This window comes from Microtus oregoni, unplaced genomic scaffold (assembly GCF_018167655.1).
Source record: "Microtus oregoni isolate MIOR12 unplaced genomic scaffold, Mior012 000009F_ref0000495, whole genome shotgun sequence".
In the NCBI taxonomy this organism is placed as follows: Eukaryota; Metazoa; Chordata; class Mammalia; order Rodentia; family Cricetidae; genus Microtus; species Microtus oregoni.
The window spans coordinates 17,295,984-17,319,452 of NW_024543068.1; positions in this window are offsets into that span (position 1 = coordinate 17,295,984).

Sequence of the window (23,469 nt, forward strand, 5' to 3'; positions counted from 1 at the left end):
TACACGCTGTGCAAGTGCTCTCCCCGAATCATGTCCTATGCCTCGCTCTGTGTGAAGTCCTCCAGAGCACAGGGACCACGAATGTGCTGTTATGGCCAGTCTTTACATCCTTGTTGCCCAGTAGAGTGACTGACAAGGAATGAATGAATGAATTCCCAGACCCTAGGCAGGAACATGGTAGTTAAGCCACTCTTGGCCTCACTGGGCCAGGAGTCCCAGCAGGACCTAGGTGACAAGGACGGTTCTTACTACAGGTGCATCCCTTAGCCAGAGGCAGAGGGGGGACGGCGGCATCTGTTTTGCCAGATGTGGATCAGGATTCCTGTGCTGCAGACCTGGCCCCACAACCCTTGCTCTGAATCTGCCCACATCAGCTCTACCTGCCTCAGCGGCTGGTCTTTTTTTTTTTTTTTTTTTTTGTCCAGGGCATCATGTGGAGAAGCCAAGTGCTTGTGACCTCTGCATCTGACATGTGACACGTGACCGTTGTCCCTAGCATGGTGAGCAGAGACAGCTAGGCAATTGGTTCTTTCTCTCTCGTTCTTGTGCCTGGAGTCTGCCGTGCAGCCAAGCAGACTCTCCGGTCTGTTGTGCTGGATTCCCAGCACAGCATAGGACAGGCACTCTGTTAGGAACGCACAGATGTTCCTCACAGGCATAGTGGGTGTCAGAGCCTTCCCATGAAGCACTGTCAGTCAGGGAGGAAGTCCAGGATCCAGGACACAGAATGCCATGGTAGAGCTGGGATTTAAACCTGGCAGTCCCAAATCAAAGCCCTTACCCACTCTGGCCCACCCTACCCAAGTCTGCCTCCTGGTCTTGGAGCTCCTATATAAGAGGCAACACCTGGAACACAGCTCAGCCTCCTGATCCCTTTCTGCCCCCCAACCCCTTCCACCCTCAGGCCCTCTGCTGCCCCACCCCCAGCCCCTGGAGACTTCTCAGACTCACAGCCACCGCAGCCAGCTCCCTTTCCTGAGAACCTCTGTCATAAACAAGGTAAGGCCCTGATCTGGCCTGCCTCTCCGCCCCCGGGCTTCCTCACCTTAGAGAGCCTTGGTTATAAATATGGGGGTCACGCCTTATACTCACATTCAGCACCTTTCATCTGGGGTGCTCCTGGCTGCTGGGAGGCTAATTAAACTTCTCCCCGGGGAGAATGAGTCAGAGCTGACGTCCCAGCCTGGGGAGCCAGCTAACACACATGGGCCCTCCTGGGGGGAAGAAATGGGTGAAGCATCACCTTGGGCCGCCCACCTCTCTACGTTCTTTGTCACGGGACTTCCGCACACAGGTCCCCATTCTCTGGCTTATAATGAAGGCCATTTATTGAGCGCTTACTGTGTGCCTAGGGCTTGCTAAACTCCTCACCTATTAACGTTAACCACATGTGCCTAGCACCAGGGCTCTTGTGAAACTGCACCCGTGGCTCCCATGATGGGCTTGACTGCTGGCTGGCCAGAGGCCAGGACTTCCACACATGACCTCATGAGAAGCCCCGAGTGCCTGGCATGGTGTCAGCACCAAAGAAGTGACAGCTATTAGTACTAATCTTCAGAATCTTCCGACAAGGCAGAGTGCTGTGCTCCCCCACTTCCCAGATGGGGCAACTGAGGCTCAGAGAGATTTAAGCTACTTGCTGGATATAGCACAGAATCAGGAGCTGAGTTGAACTCATTTGAATTAGAAAGGGATTTTTTTAAAAAAATGTGTTCTCCCCATCTCAATTGGCCTGGAGTCCACTGACCCCCCCGAAAGACCCTACTTTGCACAACACTGGAGTGGTAGCGTCCCTATACAGGAACTCTCCTCTCTCCACAACAGTGTGCTGGTGGGCTGAGCTGATGAAGAAAGAGACTGTGCCGGGTAACAGGACCAATGGGAAGAGCCTGTTGGTCAAAGCTTGAACAACAAAGAGGCAATGGTTGGTGCTTACCCTATCCTCTTTGCCAGGTTGGTGTGGGTACCCAGCAACAAGCATCTTTACAACAGCATCCATGGTTGTCATGTGCCAACCTGGCCAACCCCAGGGTCATTAGGGAGGTGAAGAAACAGGAGGGGTGGGAAGTGAGACTTAGGAAGGGTGCCCACCTATCTGCCCTCTAAAGTGCTTGGAACAAGGACAGGGTGGGCTCATCCTTTGTGGCCCTCCTCACACACTGTGACATGAGTACCATGCATACAACAGGTGCTTAACAAACCTTCACTGGAGAGGCGGCCACAAAGCATGGAGCGCAAGATTGACCCTCTTACCGCTGCCCAACACAGATGTGATTCTCCTTCAGGCTTCAAGGAGGGGCCTAAGCCAATTTGATTGAGTCAGTGAGAAGTTCATGGTCCCTGAGCACTTGGCTGGGGTTCCTAAAGGCAACGTATCATCCTGGGCCTGGCTAAGATCTCAGAAGCCAGGGCCCCTTCTGAAGAGGGAGGTCCCTGGGTACCAGATGTCTGGACCTTGCCCATCCTCAGCCTTTGCATGGGAGGTGATGCTCTTGTCCTCTCTTTGCTCTGCTTGCCACTCCCAGTACTGTCTTAGGTTCTCCCCAGGGCCTTCGTATTCCCTCCTTCTGGACTCCACTTCAGGGTTTCCGCAGAAAGCCCTGTTGTGACAGCTTCCTCACCCCCAGTCCATTCCCGATACACTGAGAGCACCAGGGAGTGTAAAAAGTTCACTTGCTTCCTTGAGCCTCGTCGCTTAGCAACACAGCACACTACAGACCACAGGTTGATTCCACTCCTGATTGGAGGAAGGTCTTGCGAGAATATTGTGTTTATTGCTAGTGTGTGTGTGTGTGTGTGTGTGTGTGTGTATGTATGTGTATGTGTGTGTGTGTAAACCTGGAACTAAAAATTCAGCTGCGGTTTCTACTGAATGCTTGTTCTATTTTGTACCACCTCAAAGGTGGGATCGTCATAAATTGGGGACTATCTGCAGGTTCCTACTTACATGTCTTCTTTGAGGGCCTTCATATTTCCCGTCGGAAGAATTTGGAAACTATCTCAAACTGGGGCTGGTTCAGCTGGCGAATGTGATTCACAAGCTTGATTGAACTGAGTTTGGTCCCCAGCATGTTAGGAGGAAGGTGCCCAGTCCTGAAAAATGTCCTGATTAATGCAAGCACTCTGTGTGTTAAAGTCACACATAGCAACACTTTATAAATATATATTTTATAAACGTATTAAAACTTTTTCAAGGGGCTGGAGAGATGGCTATTTTTCCAGAGGACCAAGGTTCACTTCCCAGCACCCACATGGTAACTTAAAACCATCTGTACCACCAATTCCAGGGAATCCGAAGTCCTCTTGGCCTCAGAGTGCATTGGACACATATGGTACGCAGAAATACACACACATTAAAATTTAAAGTTTCCAAGTGCAATCTTAGATTGACAGGATTGTTTAAACAAGTGTATACCCTGTGGGTGGGAACTTGGTTAGAATCACAGTTTATCCTGTGTGCTCTGTCTGCAGGGCATGTTGTATACTGGAATGGACAGTAGAATCCCAGCCTGGGTAAGGGAGCAGAGCTGGTGGTCTGGAATCCGTGACCAGCAGCAGCCATATTCACCCTGAAACTCCGTAAACTTACAAACTCTGAGTTGGGGCCAGGCCAACAGCTGGGTTTGGATGCACTGCCTAGAGAAATGTGTCGCATTTTTTTTTTTTTATTTTCGAGACAGGGTTTCTCTATAGTTTTTTGTGCCTGTCCTGAAACTAGCTCTTGCAGACCAGGCTGGCCTCGAACTCACAGAGATCCGCCTGCCTCTGCCTCCCCAGTGCTGGGATTAAAGATGCCACACTCGATTTTGAGAACCATCCAGAAAGCACTGCAATGCAGAGGGTCCCGCGTGTGCTGTTCGGCATACTGGCCACTGGAGGGCAGTGTTGCCCCGCCCATGGCACGGGCTCGGCCGGCTGCGCGGCGGGAAAGGCCCTGGGAGAGGCCTGCTGGGGAAGAAGAGCGGCGGGAGGGACGGACGGACGGAGGGACGGACGGACGGACGCAGCCTTGTCAGCAGCCGGGGCCGCAGACGCTCCGAGAAGCCGAAGGGCCAGCAGCGGCCCTGAAGCTCCGAGCCGGCCGCGCTGCCGCCCCGCCATGCCCGGGTCTGGAAGGTTCGCGAGGCTCCGGGGCGCAGGGGAGGAGGCTCGGTCGGGCCGGGTGCCAGCGAGGGCGGAGGAACCTTGACCGCGGCCCCAGGAGGCAAAGGGCAGCCTCCGCGTGATGCCTGGGCGAGCAAAACAAGCCGGCCATCTTGGCGCCCTTAACCCGCTCCTGGCCGCTCGGGGCGCGGCCAAGGGTCCGGCCACAGAGCCCCGCGGCAGACCTGGGGGTTTGGAAACCGAAAGGCCACGGGCGTGGGGGGCGGGATTTCTAAGAACGGGAAGAAAACCCGAGGCCCTGGCACGTTCCTCCGGGTGTTTGGAAATGCCTTCAGTTAGCCATTAGCAGGCCGGGCCAGCGCTTCGGTCATTGATTGGATTTGTTCCAGTCACCTCCTCGTTCTTTTTGCCCTATATTCAAGGAGCTTAAAGTCATAGGTGGTTGAAGTAGGTCAGAATGATCGTCAGGCTGCTGTCTGGCAGCCCAGTGTCAGGGTACGAGACAAGGTGGTATTCCAGTGGATTGCCCTCGGGTCACGCCAACCCAGGGTCAAGGACTGGCTGCCCCAGCGCAGTTACGTGGCCAGCTCATTTCCAATTTCTCAATCATTCTGATGTCATCTGAGGAGCAGGGGACCCCACTGCTCCTCTGTCTGCCAGTTTTCACATGGGTGTTCTATCGTTTGCAGTTCTCGGGTTCTAGAATATTCTTCTGTCAGTTCGTCAAAGGTCAGTTTTAGATATGAGACCCACCAGGAAGCCTTCCCGTATTCCCTCCTTTGTTTCCAGCGAATCTGTCTGTCCCTGGCTAGCCTTCCTACATTTCAGGGCCTCTACTCCTCTTCTTCGTCTTTGTGGCTGCACCCCTCCTTCTGAATCCCGAGGACTCTAAAAATTGGTCTTCGTTACCAAGTGATGCAGGAAAAGACCCTTGCGAGAGAATTATCACATGATTGAATGGATTTTAATCTGGATTTGGGCAAGGGTCACAGATGTTTTGAACCTTGAGTAAAGGAATATGTAATGGTGTTTTCTTAAGCCCAGCGATGGAATCCTTGTGTGTGCTTAACTACTTGAAGGTTATTTTGAGTAGAAATGTCAGGGACCAAAACCATAGGTCTGAGCCAGGCTGAGCCAACCAGCTCTCCAGAGCCCCTCCTGTACGCCTGCGCTGTGAGGCCCAAGCTCTGCTCAAGACAAGTCAATGATTCTCAACCCGGAGGTCGTGATCTCTTGGGTCATATGGGTTGCCTAAGACCATTGGGAAACACAGATATTTACATTACGATTCAGAAGAGCAGCAACAGTTATGAAGTCACAGTGAAAATAATGTTATGGTTGGGGGTTACCACAACATGAGGACCTGCCTTAAAGAGTCGCAGAGAGAAAGGTTGAGAAGCACGGACGCCCTAAAGGCTTGGGGGTGTAGGCTGAGGTCACAGGAGGAGGCAGAAAAAGGGCTTGTAGCTGCTTGGAGAAGGCAGATGCCCACGGAAGGAGCCTCCCTCTCACCTTCTAAAAGACGAAGCCTGGAGTTCTCCCATGAAGGACTCCTGCACACCCCGATCATGCCTCGGCCACAGATGATTTGCTGAATGCCCATTAAGGGGAAAACACAGAGGTGGTTTTGTTTATTTATTTAAGGGGAAGAAGAAATGAGCTGTGACGAAACAATTTGAAACCAGGCCCCTCCGAGACCTGGGCTTTCACTTCCTCGATGGGACGGTACATAAAACAGAATGAATCCCCCTCCAAATAAAAGTGAAGTTACTAATCAGACAGCTCAAGCCCTGGCCACATCCTGCCAGCTCCCTCCTTCTCAGGGTTCACTGTTTACAGCTGCCAGAGCCCTCCTTCCCAGCCCAGAGCAGCTTAACTCTTTCCTGTCTGCCTGGGGAATCCCCAGCCTGCTCAGACTGCAGAGGCAAGCCTCATAATCTCTGGGGTTGACACGGCTGCCCCTCCCCCCTCCCCCGTAGGTGCCTGCCTTTCAGCTTCTGGCCACGTGCTTAGTTATCAGCCTAGCTTAGATTGTCCCACAGAAAACCCACAATGTCCCCTTTCCTTTCTACCTCTCCATGGAAAAAGGAGGTTAAGTCCACCACCATTGCAGATTTGTACAGCTTTTTTAGCCTGCATAAGTGGCTCCTGGGAGCTGCATCCTGACACAGGCATGAGTCTTTGGGTTCTGGGCCTAAGTTGGAAGCACAATGTTCTACAGCATGCTCGTTTCTTCCAGGGCTCTGTGCACTCAGCGTTAGTACGCCCTCATTGGGTTGGGGACTTTGGCTGAGCCTATTGAGGACTTTTTATCATTCCAAGCAACAGCTGTACCTGTAAGGCAAAGGCTAGGCTCATTTTTACAGAGATGAGCAACATTGTGCCGTGCCCAGTGTTAGAGAACTAGTAGCAGAGATGGGATTTGAAGCCAAGCTTCCTGGCTCCCAAGCCTGCAGAAGCCTCAGCCCTTGCTCTCAGGGTCTAGAAGAGATTGCTCTCCCTGGGGCCAGGAGTTCAGGAATTTAGGATAATCTCACAAATGCACTGCATAGGTCTCAGTGAGGGACTTTCTGAGTTCTCCATGCTTTCTGCCCACCCGAGGCAAGGTGACAGGGAGAGCGGGAGGAACTGTTGTAGCCTTCCGTCTTCCCTGGGTGCTGTGGAAAGATGGATATAACGCACGCTTCCCATCCTTGGTCCCGCCATTTGACTGGCATCAGGCTCCCAGCAGAGACTCACACGTGGCTGCTGCACTGTAGCACTCTTTGTCTTCACTCGCAGGTCCCTTACCTCAAGTCTCAAGCGGAAACTTGCTTTTCAGGATCCCATGAGCTGGGTGGCCCGAGGCAAGTGACAAAAGCTTTTAAAATGGTTGAGAAGGCCTCTTGCTTTTATGCAGCCATGGTTACTGATCAGGGAAGCTAATCTCTGGCCAGGTCACCAGGCTCTTTCACGGTTCCTCCTGTTCTTGAAGGGTTGTTGTACTGCCCCCTGCTGTGTGGAGGCCTTCATGACTTGTGTGCCAGCCAGGGCAGCCCTTTTGGTACATCCCAAATCCAGTCTTTGGGAATGAGGTCATCTGCCATGGCTCTACTTTGTGGGGATCGGGGTGTGTGTCATTCAAAGCCCTGGCTCAGAGCAAGCCGTGCCCTATTCATCCCCCTCCCGCTTATTTAGCCAGAGGGAAAGATGCCATCCTCCTAGGTGACAAGTTCTAGACCAGAGGCGTCTCTGGGGAGGACAGAGGCCATGGCTTCTCAGAGTAGTGCGCCTTTCTATTTATTTTTGATGTTTAAGAAAAATCTTTGGCTGGCGGTGGTAGTGCATGTCTTTAATTCCAGTACTGAGAAGGCAGAGACAGGTGGATCTCTGTGAGTTCGAGGCCAGTCTGGTCTACAAAGTGAGTTCCAGGACAGTCAGAGCTGTTGTACAGAGAAACCCTGTCTTGAAAAACAAAAGCAAAACCAAAACTCTTGGATAGCCAAGCATCATAGCTACACCTGTCGTCCCAACACCGAGACAGGAAGGTCTTTGTGAGTCTGTGTCCACCCTGAGCTACAGAATGAGATACAGGCCCTGTCTGAAATATAGAAACATGTGCTTGCTTTGGCAACAAATATTTACTGAAACAAAAACCAAGTAGGAGAAAAAGAAAGGGGAAGAACCTATAACTTAAGAGTGCCCAAGAAGGGGGGTGTCTTCTGCTAAAGCTTCAGGGGCTACGGCTGCCATCTGATGAAAACTCGCCAGCCACACCATCTGGCAATACTCACTGGTGTCAAGTACAGTATACTAATACACTATAAATATACTAGTGTAAAATATACTAATATACTATAAATATACTAGTGTAAAATATACTAATATACTATAAATATACTAGTGTAAAAATACACTAATACACTATAAATATGCTAGTGTAAAATATACTAATACACTATAAATATACTAGTATAAAATATACCCTATGAGCTGGAGTGTGTGATTCTCTCCATATTTCTGAAAGGGCTTTACTTTCAGTATAAAAACAAAAACAAAAACATTTTACTGCAGGGGTTAAAAAAGTCAGTTTCTTGAAATGCATTAAAACCAAAATTAAACAAGAATTTCATGGAACTTAAAAGCAGTATAAAGATTAAATGTGCTCTCCACCCTGCAGTGACCCAGAGAGGTGAGGGAAAGAAAGGATCTCCCCTTGGTTCTCACAGAAGGATGGGGAAGGGCTGCCCTGTCCCTTCTCTCCCTGACATCTTTCTAAGATAGTGTGTGGATAGGAAGGAGTGTGTTACAGGATCAAGACAGTCATGGAGTTACAAAATCATTCCAGCTTTTATGAACTTAGGACATCTTATTGGGACAATTTTAAACACGGAGACAGAGAAATAGGAAACAAACAAATGGGCCCATTATCCAGCTTTAGTGTCACCAGCTCCCAGCCACCTCCTCCCTGAGCTAGTTTTTGGTGTTTGTTCTGCAATGTTGGGATGCCCTCACACATGTTAAGCACACGCTGTTCACTGAGCTCCATCCTTAACCCCACTCAACACTGAAAGAAATCTCACATATTAGATCCTATTCTACATTCAAACATTAAAAAAAAAATTGCCCTAAAAAAATGTCAGTATAGGCAGCTGAGATAGCTTAGCAAAGGTGTTTGCTGCCTGGCCTGCTCATCTGAGGAAGAGAACCTACTCAACACAAGTTGCCCTCCTACCTCCGTGAGTGCCGCCCCAGATACACACCCTTCCCTTAAAAATAGTGCAATAATTAATAATAATAAAAGAGAATCTAAGTATTTGAGCCTTTTGCTCATAACGCCACTCACAGAAGGACCAATGTTTGCATTTATGCAGAAATGCCTGGTTAGTCAGTCTCTAAGAGTAAGGCCACGGCGAGACCACTCCAGCTGCTGTTCTCTCTGCTCGACAGGCCTTGAGATCATGGTGGTACTAGGTTGGAATGTGCAGTTTCACATGAGCATGAACACACATGAAGGTGGGGTGCAGCCATGTTGAGTTAATGAAAGGAGACTAGAATGTAGCTCCTCCATGCCCCCCACCTAGACAGACACCCTGGCTTTGGGCAGTTGTCCTTGGCTTTCCCCTCTAGTGTTCCACCTACCAGCTGCCTGGGCCTCCTCCGGGGGCCTGACTGTCTCTCTTGCTTGGGATACTTGACTTTGCTCCAGGGACTCCATGGAGTCCTCCTTGGTGGGGCTTCCAGCCTCCTTCTTGGCCTTGTCAGTTGCTTGCTGCTTAACATACAACAAAAGTTGACTGGCTTGCTTGGGGGCTGCAGGCTTCACACTCATCAACAGCATGTCAAGTGCTTTGCTCATCTGTCCTTACAACAGCCCCGGGAGACCAGTGTCATGGTTACTGTCATTCAGAGAAGACTAGGGGAGGGCAGGTAGCTTCCTTGCCTGCCTAGGAAGTTGCAATGCCAGGATTTGAACACAGCCTGTAACACGATGATTCCAAATGTTTAGAGTTATTTAAGAAACTGGGGCACCTTGGCCTCTGACCAGGTCCGTGACTTTTTGAGGTCCGATCTCAAGCTGAAATTTGCAGTGGCTGTGTGTTTTCCTTGTGTTCACATCTTGAGAACAGAGAGAGTAAGGTTTATGCATGCTGCTTAGGGGATTAACACATTAGGTCATCTTGCCTCTACTGTCCTGGTTTGTCTTTTTGTGATTAATAATAGTTTGAATCAGGGATTCTAAGACTGTGACAGTCTGCAGGTTGGCGGGGACAGGAGGACAATGAAGTCTCTAAGGCCACAGCCTAGACATTATTCCACCTGTATTTTTTGTCACATCTTCGAGCTTGAGGTCGACAAAAACGTGACATTTGGCATGTACAGAATCATTAGGGTCAGGTACCTCAGAATTCTTGGAGAAGGGTTAGTTAGCCTGGGCCTTATTTTCTTTATCCCAGTGGGTCAAAGTTCAGCCCATATGCCTTTCCCTTGGCTGAACTTTGGAGGAGCAGTTTTAGATGGCTCTGTGAGGCACCTTTCTGCTGGAACCCTGCCGTTGCCAGCGAAAGCAGCCTGGGTCAGCAGTGTCGGGGCTTGTGTCTGTTCTGCTTCTCACAGTAGAGGAGTGGCCAGGGCGTGCTTGTCAAGGACACTAGAGAAAAGTCAGAGCAACAGAAGAGGGCAAGGGGGAGTGGTGGAGCCCCAGCCATCAGGGAGCACATTAGGGACTTCTGAGTCTGTCTGGGTTCTGCAGACATGGGCATGGAGGGTAAACTTCCACAACTGTCTGCAGGGCTCCGTTTACTCTACAGGATGTCTAGAAATCAATTAAAATCCTCTGTGTTGTTTCCCATTGCCAGGATTTCCACGACTTTGCAAAGAGATGGTATGCCAGTCCTCCATAAACTGATTTTTTAGTATGGCACTTCCGTAGGTTAGGTTAGCCCATGCTCTGCCGGATGCACCAAGGAACTTTTCCACAGGGTGCTGTGATGGAGGCTGCCAAGGTCCACGTTAAATGGCTGGTTTGTAGCCTTGCTTTAGGGAGACAAGCCTTCACTCTACAAATGGCCATTGGTAGGAGTGATGGGAGAATTACAGGAAAAACAGACAAGAAAGGAAGTTGGCTTTCCTAGGACTGTCCTTGTTCAGTGTTCAGAAGAGTAATCCCTCCTAAAACGCAACAAGACTCCAGAACAATCCTCAGGGTTTTTGGTTAAGGATCAGAATTCCACCATTTCCCCTGCTTCTCTCCCAGCCCCCACCCCTTTTGCCTTTTCGTCCTTGTTTTTAGAGTTTTTATAACTGTATTTATCATTCTCAGGGCCCTTTCCCACTCACCCAGCCTTAGCCTATTTCCCGGCTTTGCCCTGCCTTATACGCCTGGATTCTTGAATGATTTATTTTGCCTGTTTCTTGAATGTATGCCTCCCATTTCTTAGCTTTTGTTCCCCAGTTCTTTCTCTCAGAGCTTTCCAGGGGCTGTACAGCATTTATTGCTGCTCATCTGTTTGAGTAGAGCTGGCAGGGAGGACTGCAGTCAGCAGGCAGGGGCCATGGTGCCAGAGGCCTTGGGTGCCTGAAGATGCTCTCCTTAGCTCTGCTGTCCTGGAAGAGGATCCCTTCAAGACAGGCTGATGCTAGCTGCCAGGGCCTGGCTAGGGGTGGGGACAGATGGCATTTCCTGCTCAATGTGTGGGCCTAGGCCCATTGCTCGGGTAGATGGTGGGGGTTCATGGGGTTCACAAGAGAGGTGGGGACTTAGGGATGGTATCTTTCTGTAGAGCCCACAGAGGTGAGGGAGAATTTGAAGCAGAGAGGTCTGTCTCTACCCTGCTCCCCCTAGTGTATGCTGATATTTTGCCTCTGGGCTGATCTGCTGAGGAGACAGGCACGACACTTTTCCTCGGAGGTCAGTCCTTTTATCTCCCCAGTGCCTCACTGCTGGCCAGTGGGCACTGTGATGGTCAAGGCTACTGGCCACTGGGGAACGATTCAGACCCTTCTGTGGGAGGGAGGCTCTGAGGGTCAGTCTGGGCACTGAGGGAGGCAGGTGGCACTTCTTGATGGGTGTGCTAGCAAAGAACTCCTAGAAGTTGTGGCCGCACCCCTCCTTGTCTGGAGTGGCAGGGGAGTGGCCCAAGCCTGCTCCCCAGCTGTCCGAGGCAAATTGACTGGAGTCCATCTGGCTGTCCTCGCCAGCTCAGGCTCACTTCCCATCCTGGAACACCAATGCGTTGGGTCCTGGCTAAGTCCTCAGCAAGCCCAGCAGAAGGCATGGCTGGATCAGGGTTCTACCTAGGCACACCTGGAGAAAGCTGCATCCCTGCTGGTGACTAAGAACGGCCAAAGGTACCTTAGGACTACCTCACCTTCCTCGGCTCTGTGACAGTGGCTTATCTGGTGGTGACACACTTATCCGATGAGTGTCATTTAGGGCCTCCTAGCCACCTCAGTCATTCCTGTTCTCTTTCTAGAATCTGTCCCTCCATTATCGATATGGTCATCCACACAGTGTTCTCTGCCCCTCTAGAAGAGCATTTCACAACGGTGGTCACGACTCCTTTGGAGGTTGAACGACCTTTTCACAGGGGTCACCTCAGACAAAAAGAAGACACAGATCTTTATTATTCATAACAATAGCAAAATTAGTTATGAAGTAGCAACAAAAATAACTGTATGGGGTCATGACATGAGGAACTCTGTATTAAAGGGTCTCAGCATTAGGATGGTTGAGAACCACTCTTCTAGAATATATTGCTCATAAAACTGCTTGAGTGGTATCTTTGCTTGCATTTCGTATCTTTGTATTTTTGAAGGCTTTAAGTCCTGGAGTACAACTCTTGGGTCCCAACTCCTTTAGGGCACTAAAGCCATCAAGTCCCCTGGCCCTTATTTGTAGACTTGTTTTCTGTCTGATTCAAGGCGGATCCTCCCCCTCTGTATCTGCATCTGTCAGTATCCATATCACATATACGGGGTATAGATTCAACAGTGGGAATGTGATGGTTTTCTAAGCGGTGCTCCTCACGAGGGCAAGAGACCTGGAGTCAGCCAGGACTCAGCCTCTAACGTAGGATCATAGGAAGGACTTAGGATCCAGCACTCCCTGGCCCTCCTGCTTGAGCCCAAGTGCAAGCTCTGTCCATCTGTCTGTGCCTCCACTTCCTACCACCTCCCCCGCTGCCTCTTCCCACGCACCATGTTATATAAATATTTACACCCCCAGGAATCTCTCCAGCTGCTCCCCAGTCCCTGTGGGTGCTCATTCTCTCACTTAGCAGCTGCAGCATATCTGGTTGCCTTTGGTCAGACAAGGGCAGGCCCTGGTGTGGGGGCCCATGGTCCCCCAGGGCAGAGTGCAGTTGGCAGAAGCAACACTGAAGAGGTCACAGGGCTGTGGCTGTGGCCCAGCCACTCTGCCTGTTGGCTGGCTTCTCTAGTCTCCCCCACCCCCACCCCCAGCTGTCCATGGGCAATTTGCCAAGAGCTGCGGACCCCTGGTCTGGCTCATGAGGTTCCTGATTCTTGAAGAAGTGGCTGTCGGGGTTGGGATCTGTGGCATCCCAGCCTTCTAGACAGTAATAGTCTCAGCAGGCCCACAACAGGACAGAAGAGTAGCTTGGTTTACTTTTGAGCACTTACTCAGAGCTTACGAGTGTATGAGATTGTCTCCATCTGCCCTGAAGACCACCCCAAGGTCAGGACAAGACTCTGCTGGCAAGTCTCCATATTGGGCACCTCCTCCCACTGGTGCCTAACCAGGGTAGAAAGTGAAGTCTCCCCTTCTCCATTTTCCTTGGTGACCCGGGGAGCAGAAGTTTGCCAGGGAACCAGGCTGGCATTTGGGTTCTCACATGCAGGTCTAGTGCAAGGTTACCCCACATTCTCATGTGCTTGTTCAGGCCTTGAGGGTGATGGGGTTCAGGGCTTCCCTGTACAAAAAGCTTCCTTCTTTCTGCCTTGGGTGGTGGTGCCTCAGAAGGCAAGCTCCGGCTCTTTCTGGTTCAGCTGGAGTCAGCATGAACGGTTGATCTTCCCCATCCACAGTGGGTATAGGCCACCTGCTGCCTCCTCCCCTCCCCACCTCAGTTTCCCCCTTCTTTCAGAGGTAGTAAGTGTGTATTCTGTAACTGCACTCAAACAGCTGAAACCAGGTTTTAGAAAATCAGCATGGTCGCTTCATTTAAAATTCTGTTTCTGATGGGGGAGAGATGCGACAGAAGGCCGGTAACCTATCAGGAACTGTGGAGAATGCAGCTCCAGAAGCTTTGGGGAAGTCGAGGAGGTAACAAGGTTAAGAAAGGCCTTTCATGTACATCAAGCCCTAAGTTTAAGTACAGCCATTGCAGGTGGGTGCACTGGGCTGTGCGGGGACCAGGGACAAAGGCTGACTAGGTCTCCACGTACCCACACTAGTACTGGGAAGGAAACAAACAGCTTAATCTTTCTTCCCCACCCCTTTGGGCTAGAAGAAAAGCCGAGGCCAAAGGTGCCAGGTGTGACCACAGTGCTGGGTACTCATGGTAGTTTAACCACCCTCTGGGTGAAGCAGGGGGCTGTGGTCTGCCTTTGGCCTAACCAAGAGGAATGTTTAGAGAGAGGGTGGGAAACTACAGCTCAGAAGCTTCAAGACTTTTCTGCTGCCTGCCTCTCCAGACCCCCGAAGTTAAACAAAACTCAAATCCAAGTTGGGCCTGGCAGATATGAATGCACCAGAGCCGGGGATGCTGTGCACACACCAACCCCTCCCCTCTCCGTTTCTATAAGCGGTTGAAATAAACTTAGTGAGACCGCCCCGCCCATCTGAGCTCAAGGGTCAGAGCAGTGGGATTTTCACCCAAAGAGCTCTTCATTTTAGAGCCCGGAGCTTTTGTTTGACTTCTGCTTCTTTTACTGCAGCCACCCATCCTCCCAGAGTGGCTCTGACGCTGTGAAGCTGCTGAAGGCTGGACTCTTAAGTGCTCGGCAGCTTAAACAGTCAACTGCGGGCAGGGCCTCGGTGGACCTGCGGGTATTTATGGTCGGATTATTGTTTGAGATGTTTGCAGGATATTCAGCCAAGTCCCCTATTGTCGTCAGGTAGGGAAGTAAAAGCTGGCTAAGTCAACAAAAGACCACAACCTGATCTCTACTTTTCCCTAGTGAGTGCTTATGAAGGGCCTACTATGTGCTGAGCACTCTGCAAGCACTAGGGACTGAGTTCAGAGCCGAGAAAGCCTCTTTCATGGCACATACTTGCCGGGAGGGGGGGATGTTAAAACGTTAGGTGACTAAAGACAACTAGCAAGAACATCATACGTAATGCAGGAAGATGGAAGCTTTCTTCCAGGACTAGGAACAAGGTGAGGGCATCCTTACCACACCTGCTCCACATCAACAGTGCACTGGAAAGGAAGACATTGCAGATAACATGGGTATCTATGTTAAAAACAAAATGAAATCCCAACAAAAATCTCCTGAGGAATCTACCAAAAAGCTCCTCGTGTAACTGGAGTGATTTTTATAAGCTCATAGAAGACAAGACACAAAGATCAACTCTATTTCTATAACATAGTAATAAATGACTGGAAACAGATTGAATTTAATTACAAGAGTTCAAAAAAAATGAGGATTATTAGGTACAAGGCTAACAACAACAACAAAACCCCATAGCATCTTTATACTAAAAGCCACAGAACTCTGCTAATTGCCATGTGGTACAGACCTGCTATCCTAGAACTCAGGAAGTGTTGGAGGAGCATTGCTTTGAATTCCAGGAAAGGAAAGTCCAACATACAAACACTGATGAAATCAAGTGTGTGTGAGGTAGCTCAGGGCAGTGTGTGTGGCACACTGGGTTGAATCCCCAGCAAACTGTTCCTCCATCTCTCCTCAGTAAAAAAGACCTAAGTAAATACATATGCCACATTTTAGGAAACCTTACAAGTTATTTTTTTTTTGTTTAATGTGTATTATTCTAGGGGTTGAGCCCGTGACCCTGTGTACCGAAGTGTGGCAGTCTGAAGGAGAGTGTCCTCCAGAGCTCGCATTGTGAATACTTGGTCTCAGGTTGATGGTGCTATTTTGGGAGGTTACAGAACTTTTAGGATGTGTTCCTTGCTAGAGAAAGTATGCCACTGGGTGTGAGCTCTGAGAGTCTGTAGCCTTACCCCCCCCCTCCCAAGCTTCAGTTCACACTCTGTTTCGTGTTCATGTATGAGGAAATGTGACCAGCCAGTTTTATGCCCGGGTTGTCTGCCGCTGTAATGCCCCCACCATCATGGACTCTTCCTCTGTAACCATATGCCAAAATAAAGCCTCTCTTTCCTAAGTTGTCTTGTTCATGGTGTTTACTGCCGCAGCAGAAAGTGACTAAGTCAGTAGGTGGACAATCTACCATTAAGCCACACCCTCATTTCCCAGGGGGACATTTTTGCATAGACAGAAAAAAATGATTCTGAAATTTATATAAGAAGGCAAAGGAATAAAGGATAAAATAATTTAAAAAATAAGAAAACATTGGGAGAAATAATAGCCATTGATTTTAAGACTTACTATAAAGCTACTATAATTGAGATTGGTAATGTACAGACTCATCCAAGTATAGCATCTGAGTTTTTGAAAGATAAAACAGTTGCATGGAGAGATTAAATTCTTATCAACAGTGCTAGGACTGGGCAACCACAGGAAAAACAAACCAAGGAACTTCAACATAAGTCTCATGTCTTTATTTATTTATTTTTATTTTTTGGTTTTTCGAGACAAGGTTTCTCTGTAGCTTTGGAGCCTGTCCTGGAACTAGCTCTTGTAGACCAGGCTGGCCTCGAACTCAGAGATCCGCTTGCCTCTGCCTCCCGAGTGCTGGGATTAAGGCGTGCACCACCACTGCCCAGCTTCATGTCTTTTTTTAAAGATTGATTTATTTTATGTGTATGGTTGTTTTGCCTGCACAGATGTCTGTGTACCAAGTGTGTGAAGTGCCCGCAGAGGCCAGAAGAGGGCACTAGAAAGCGTGTGGAGGTCGGAGGACAGGGTGTAGTCAGTTTTCTCCTTCCACCACGGGTTCTCGGGAACGAACTCAGGCCATTAGACTTGATGGCAGGCATCTCCTTGCTGAACCATCTTCCCCACCCAGCCCTGGGGGTCTTAGCAGGCATCTCCTACAGACAAGGGGGTAACTAGTAATGCAGGAAACCAAGGATGATAGTTCTCAGGCATCTAGAAAACAAATCGTGAGGGCTGAGGTGAAGCTCAGTGTAGAGTGGCCTAGCATGTAGGACTCCCTGGGTTTCATTCCAGCACGGGAAACAAAGAGAAGGAAAGAAAACAGTAAGCTAGCAGAATCAAGTCCCCTTCACTACTGATATTTTCAATGCATGGGGTAAACTCTCCAGTCCAAAGACAAGTCAGCAAAATGGATATGAAAACTCAACTACCTCTCACTTAAAAGGGACTCACTTTAGATCCGAAGGCACAAACAGACTGAATGACAGAGAAAGATCCCTCAGGAGCTAAAGATGTGAGGCTCTAGGTTCACTCTCTAGCACCAAGAAACAAGAGAAAAAGAAGAGAGAGCTGGCAAGATGGCTCACACTGTTCGACAACCTGGGTTCAGTCCTGAAGGTTATCTTCTCTGACCTACATACAGGTGAATCAGTGTCTTATCTGCTAGGCATGCATGCACGCACGCACGCACGCGCACATACACACACACACACACACACATTAATATAAATAACAATTTAAGAGTTTCTTGTGTTTAAATAGTTTGAACATAATGTCTAGAATATAAAAGGTTATAGGAGACTAGGACATTATATGTTGATCAAATATTCAAAACAGCAATAAGATAAACATTTGTTAATAATAATTTAAAAATATAAAACTTCTAGAAGAAAGCAGATTTTTTTTTTTCCCCACCAGAACTGAGGCTTGAACCTATGGCTTCACACCTATACCAGGTCGCCCTCCGCCACTCACACCTATGCCAGGTCACCCTCCGCCACTCACACCTATGCCAGGTCGCCCTCCGCCACTCACACCTATGCCAGGTCACCCTCCGCCACTCACACCTATGCCAGGTCGCCCTCCGCCACTCACACCTATGCCAGGTCACCCTCCGCCACTCACACCTATGCCAGTCACCCTCCGCCACTCACACCTATGCCAGGTCACCCTCCGCCACTCACACCTATGCCAGGTCACCCTCCGCCACTGAATTCTATTCCTAGTGCTTTAGTTTTCAGTTTTTGAGACAGGGTCTTGCTAAGTTACCCAGGTAGGCCTTGAATTTGATCCTCTTTTTTTTTTTTTAATCCTCTAAATCAGCTGGACTGTGTCAGCAGGTTTGGCAAAAACAAGGTATTTTTTTTAATATTTATTTATTTATTATGTATACAATATTCTGTCTGTGTGTATGTCTGCAGGCCAGAAGAGGGCACCTCATTACAGATGGTTGTGAACCACCATGTGGTTGTTGGGAATTGAACTCAGGACCTTTGGAAGAGCAGGCAATGCTCTTAACCACTGAGCCATCTCTCCAGACCCCCCAAAACAAGATCTTAATGACTTGGGTTGGCGCGCACTCATCTTTGACACCAGAAGCATTTTCTTTTCCCTGTGAAAGATACTTTTATAAGGATGGAAAGGTAAGGGTCAGGCTTGAGAAAATACTTGCAAGTAACACGTTTGACAAAGGATCTGCATCTAGAATATATAAAGAGTCCACAAATATCAACAGAAACAGATGACCCAGTTAAAATATGCTAAAGACTTGAAGAGAGGCTACCTACACAGGAGGCATCTAAACAGACAGACCGTTGTTCGACGTCTGTTAGAGAAATGTGAATTGAATCATAATGAAAAGAGCAAGCATATGGTGACTCAAACCTGTAACCTTAACACTTGGGAGGCTGAGGCAGGAGACGTGCCTTGAGTCCGAGGTCAGCTGGGATTGTTTAGTCAATTCTAGATCAGTCTGGGAGCAGGAAGCCCTGTCTTCATCCAAACCAAGCCAGATGCATGACGGTTTATCACTGTATATTAAAGTACATTTACAGCCTCAGTAAAGCAACTGGAGACGCATACATACACCTGCTAGAGATGCAGAAGTGTAAAATGCCACTCGGCAAAAGGGCTTGGTAGAGCTGGGTGTGGTGGTGCACACCATTAACCCCTGCATCTGGGAGGCTGAGGCAGGTGGATCTCTGTCAGTGCCAGAACAGCCAGTGATACGTGGAGACTGTCTCAAAAACAAAAGAAAACTCTTGGTAGCTTAAAACTGAGTTTTCATGCACAACTACCATATGGCCCTAGAAGTCTCCTTTATTCACCCTAGGGAAGAACTGTGCTTACACAGACTTGTTTATGAATGTTTATTGAAGTTCTATTTGAAGCTCAGAGCTGGAAATAGGTTCATGGTAGTCAAACTAGTGTATACTCATGTATCAGGATGCTATTTATTAATAATGGAATGAGCCATCAATATATACAACATGGATAAAACCTCAAAGGTATTATGGTGTGAAATATGTATTGTCTGGCTTTATTTATATGGCATTCTAGAGAAGACACTATTATTGTGAATGAGAACACAACAACAGTGGTTGCTAGGGATTAGAGACCGAGCAAGGCGTGACCACAAAGGGACAACACCAGGTAGTATTCTGAGAGGCAGTGGAACTGCTGGTCTGACTGTGCTAGCCATTTCCTGACTCTATCTTCCCACAAATATATTCTTTTTTACTATATATATATATATATATATATATATATATATATATATAAAGTAAAAATCAACTTTACTGTGTGTTAAAAAGACAAAGGGCTGGAGAGATGGCTCAGGAGTTAAGAGCACTTAACTGCTCTTCCAGAGGTTCTGAGTTCAATCCCCAGCACCCACATGGTGGCTCACAACCATCTGTAATGGAGCAGATTTCTTCTTGTGTGCTTGAAGACAGAGCACTCATATACATAAAATACACGAATAAATCTTTTTTAAAAAAGTAACCCAAAGCTAGGAGGACTGCGAACTATCAGACTGAAACTACTCAAGGAAGCAGATATTCCGTGAACACACACATACACGGGAGAAGACAGACTCTTTGTCTTGGTGAGGTAGGTGTGCAGTCAAGAATGTTTCCCATAGGAAGTGATGTCTGAGCTAGAAACTTTCTTAAAAAAGAAAAAAGATGTAAGCAGGTGTGGTGGTAGGCAGTAGATCTCTGTGAGTTTCAGGCAGCCTGGTCTAAAATAGTAAGTTCCAGGACAGCCAGAACTACGTGGAGAATCCCTGTCTAAAAAAAGTAAAAAAAAATTCTTGGGCTAATGAGTTCAGACAGGATTTGCATGTGCAAAGGCCCAGGGGTAGGAGAAAGAGGACTTACTTTTCTTAAATAAGACCACTTGAGACTGCCCTGGAGGTGTGGAAGTGTGTGTGTGTGTGGGGGGGGGGGGAGCTAAAGTCTGCAGGTTAGGCCAGACCAGGTGTCTTTTGTTCAATTGTTCTTCTCAGGCCCAGGCTAGGGGCTACAGCCAAGGGAACTACCCTGTAGTTAATCTCCAACTTCTCTTCAAGGACCTGAAACAACCTAAGAACGGAGGTTTAAATATCCCACTTAGGAACCAGCAAGACTTTCTCTCTGCCAGACTGGGTTGGACTCTCAGTAGTTCTGGCTGGAGGTGTCTTTTCTTAAGGACAAAGACCCCAGGCAATGCTGCATTCACTGGAGTATCTGGGCTGCCTCAGGGACTCTGCCTGCTTCTGGGGACGTTACAACTGAGTGGTGGTCACTAAGTGCTTTGAGGTACTTTAAGACTTGGAGACCTCTATTCTAAGACACCTCCTCCCCCATCTAGTGTTTGCAGAAATACCTGTGGCAATAATCAGAATTTTCGGAAAAGTTACACAACAGGTTCCCATGCCACAACCTAACCCACTTTAGTCTTCCCCAGGTTCACCTGAGTACACAGTTTGAGGCCAGCCTAGGTAAAACAGCAAGACCTTGTGTCAACAAGAAAACAAATCGCAGCTAGAAAAGGGCTGAAGCGAGATGTGAATCCTGAACAGCTCAACGTCTTGGACCCACGGGAGGGGGGTGGTGCAGATTCCTGGGCTCACCCTAGAGGCTCTGAATCACTGTGCCTCGCAGGGTCCACAAACCGGACAGGTACTCCAGGTGGCTTCACTAGGCCAGATCTCCCTTTACCCTTTACCCCAGCGACGTCGAGGCTACACACCCAGCACTCAGGGGGCAAAGAGCCGGGAAGGGGTCAGATTTCAATCCGAAGATTTTTGGAGATTTCGCAAGTGACCTGAGGCATGGAAGGAAGTGCAGCCCCTCTAGGCGCTGAGAGGCGTCGCCTGGCGCCGCTGACCGGTCCAACCGTCTGGGGGTCCGCAACCCCGTGCCGCAGCTCCCCCCTCAGCAAGGTCGACGGGCTCGTCCCAGGCTAGGCGGACGCACACAGGCTCAGTACCTCTGCGCCTCCGAGGACTTTCACTCTCCCCCGTCTTCAGACCTCGCGGCCCCGCCACCACCCCAGCCAAAATACCTGCGCGGCCCGGGCGCGCGAACCGGAAGTCGGCGGCAGAGCGGCGCCCCCCCCACCCCCCGGGCGGAAGCGGCGGCACAGGTGGAGGCGACGGCAAGGGCGGCGGGGCGCGCGAGAAGCCTGGGCTCGCGTCCCTGGAGCCTCGCGGCCCGGCTGGGGCTGGCCCGGTACCTACCGCCCACCTGCGGGTCGCGCCGGCCTCCGCGCGGGCCAGGCGTCCCAGGCGCAGGTCAGCGAAGGGTTAAGGAGCGCGCCCCCCCCTCCGCCTCCCTCCCTTCTCCCCCCCCCCCACTTGGAAAGTCCCCTAAATGACGTTGCAACCCGACAATTAGAAAAAAGAGTTTAATTATAGAGACGGGCTCTGGGAGCAGGAACAAAACCGGGCGGTCGGCGGGGCGGGTAAACAACCCGGGAGCGCGCCGCCCGCGGAGGGGGACGGGGGAGGGGGGAGACTCAGGGGAGCTGGGAAGGCGCAGGAAATTCGAGGAATCGCTTTTTTCTTTGAGAGAAAGAGAAAACAGCAAACAAACAAATCAACAAGATTATTTAGGCAGCTCGGGGTGCCCCAAGCCCGGTCCTTCGCTTCTGAGGGACAACACTATCCCAGGAGGCCGCCCCACCCCGGCCTCGGTCCTCCCCTCAGCAGAGCTTCGCAAACACTCGGGAGTTTAGACCAGCCCGGGCGGGTGGTGCGGAATGAAAAGTCGAAATAGCTTCACATCAGGACTTAGGCTAACCTTGTGGTTTTAACGCACCCTGCTCTGTCCCGAAATCTGGAACTCATTACCTCATCACCGAGAAACAGCACGAAATCCGCGCGCACACACCAACCCCCTTAGAGCTGGGGAGGGGAACGAGCAAACATCCCTTTAAAAAGAAACCTACACATCCGAATGATTTAAATTAAGGTGGATGGAAGTTATTTCCCTTCCCGGCGCTTGCCAGATTTCAAGAAAAGATGAAAAATGGGAGCGGGGGAGGGAAGCAACCGGCGGCTGGACAGCAGCAAGCCGAAAAAGTCAGGAGCAGCAGCCGGGTTAAAAGTGGGGGCCAGCAACTCAAATTGTTGGAGACGAGTCAAGCAGAGACCCCGCAGGGAATTACGTTAGGTTCGTGGGCTGCAGCAAAAGTCGTGTGTTTTCGCAAAATTGAAAAAAAAAAACCTGGTTTCTAAAATAGTTGTGATTTGGAAGATTTCCCTGGGTTTGCCCAGAGGTTGGCGATAAATACATGCATTTTTTTTAAAAAAATAAAATGTGCGTGTGTGTAAGGGGTGGTGCGGCTCAGGCTCGAACGCTCTGCTCCGCCCGCTCCGTCCTTTCCAGAGAAACGTACTCGTAATGGGGTGACCTAATTACATCGCAATGGAACTCGCTCGTAGCCACTCGGCGCACCGGGTTTCATAACAGACCCGGCGGCCTCGAGTGCTGGGAAGAAACGTGCGAGGCCGGGGCGGCGCGGCCCGCGATTTCCGCCCGGGTCTCCACTCCAGCACGCGAGCGGGTGCGGGTGGGAGGCAGCCAAACCTAATAGTAAATAAATACATATTCGCGGTTTTTAAGGGCGGAATAATTCATTGAAGGCCATTGGGTTCCGTGGGGTACCATTCCTTGGCACCCCCAAACAGGGCACAGTGACAAGCCATATGTTCCGTTCGCGTGGGGGCGGGAGAGCAGCAAGAAGTTACAAGTGTCGCTTCCCCCACCTCTACCTTCCTTCTTACCCAAGTAACTTTTTTTTTTCTTGTTTTTAACATTTGGGGATGTGTGGAGGAGGTAAGCCCAGATTCAAAGCGCGCGTGGAAAGTGACTCGTTGCTCTTTTTATTTTTGTGAGCCGGATGAAGAGGCGCCCATGAAAGTCTGGGTTTTTCTGCGGTAAGTTTAAAGATCGGATGTGTGAACGAAGCGCCCCATCTAGGTCTGTTTAAACGAGATCTGCCCAGACAGTGGTCTTTTTCGAAATGTCCCCTCACCCGACCGGGAGAGCGCCGGCTGCCGGCCCAGCACGCGTGTGCACGCGCGCTGCGCGCTAAATCTTGCTGCGCTCGCCCCCGCCAGGCCAGCCTCTCCGAAGGAAAAAAGTTTTCCTGATCGCCCCTACTCCTCCGCACCCTGGTGGGAAACAAACATAGAACTCCTGACTCGGACATTTGGGGTGCTCTGAATTCTTAAACTCCTCGCCCAGCTCGTTTTGCGGTGGGCAGCTGGGTGTGGACCGGGAAGTCAGGGAAAGGTAAGTCGTGCGGACACTTGGAGAAGTTTCAAGGGACACCAGCTCAAGATGGAAACCGCAGCTCTGCCCGCGCAGGACTAGCTTCAGCTCCAGCTAGCAAAAAAAAAAAAAAAAAAAA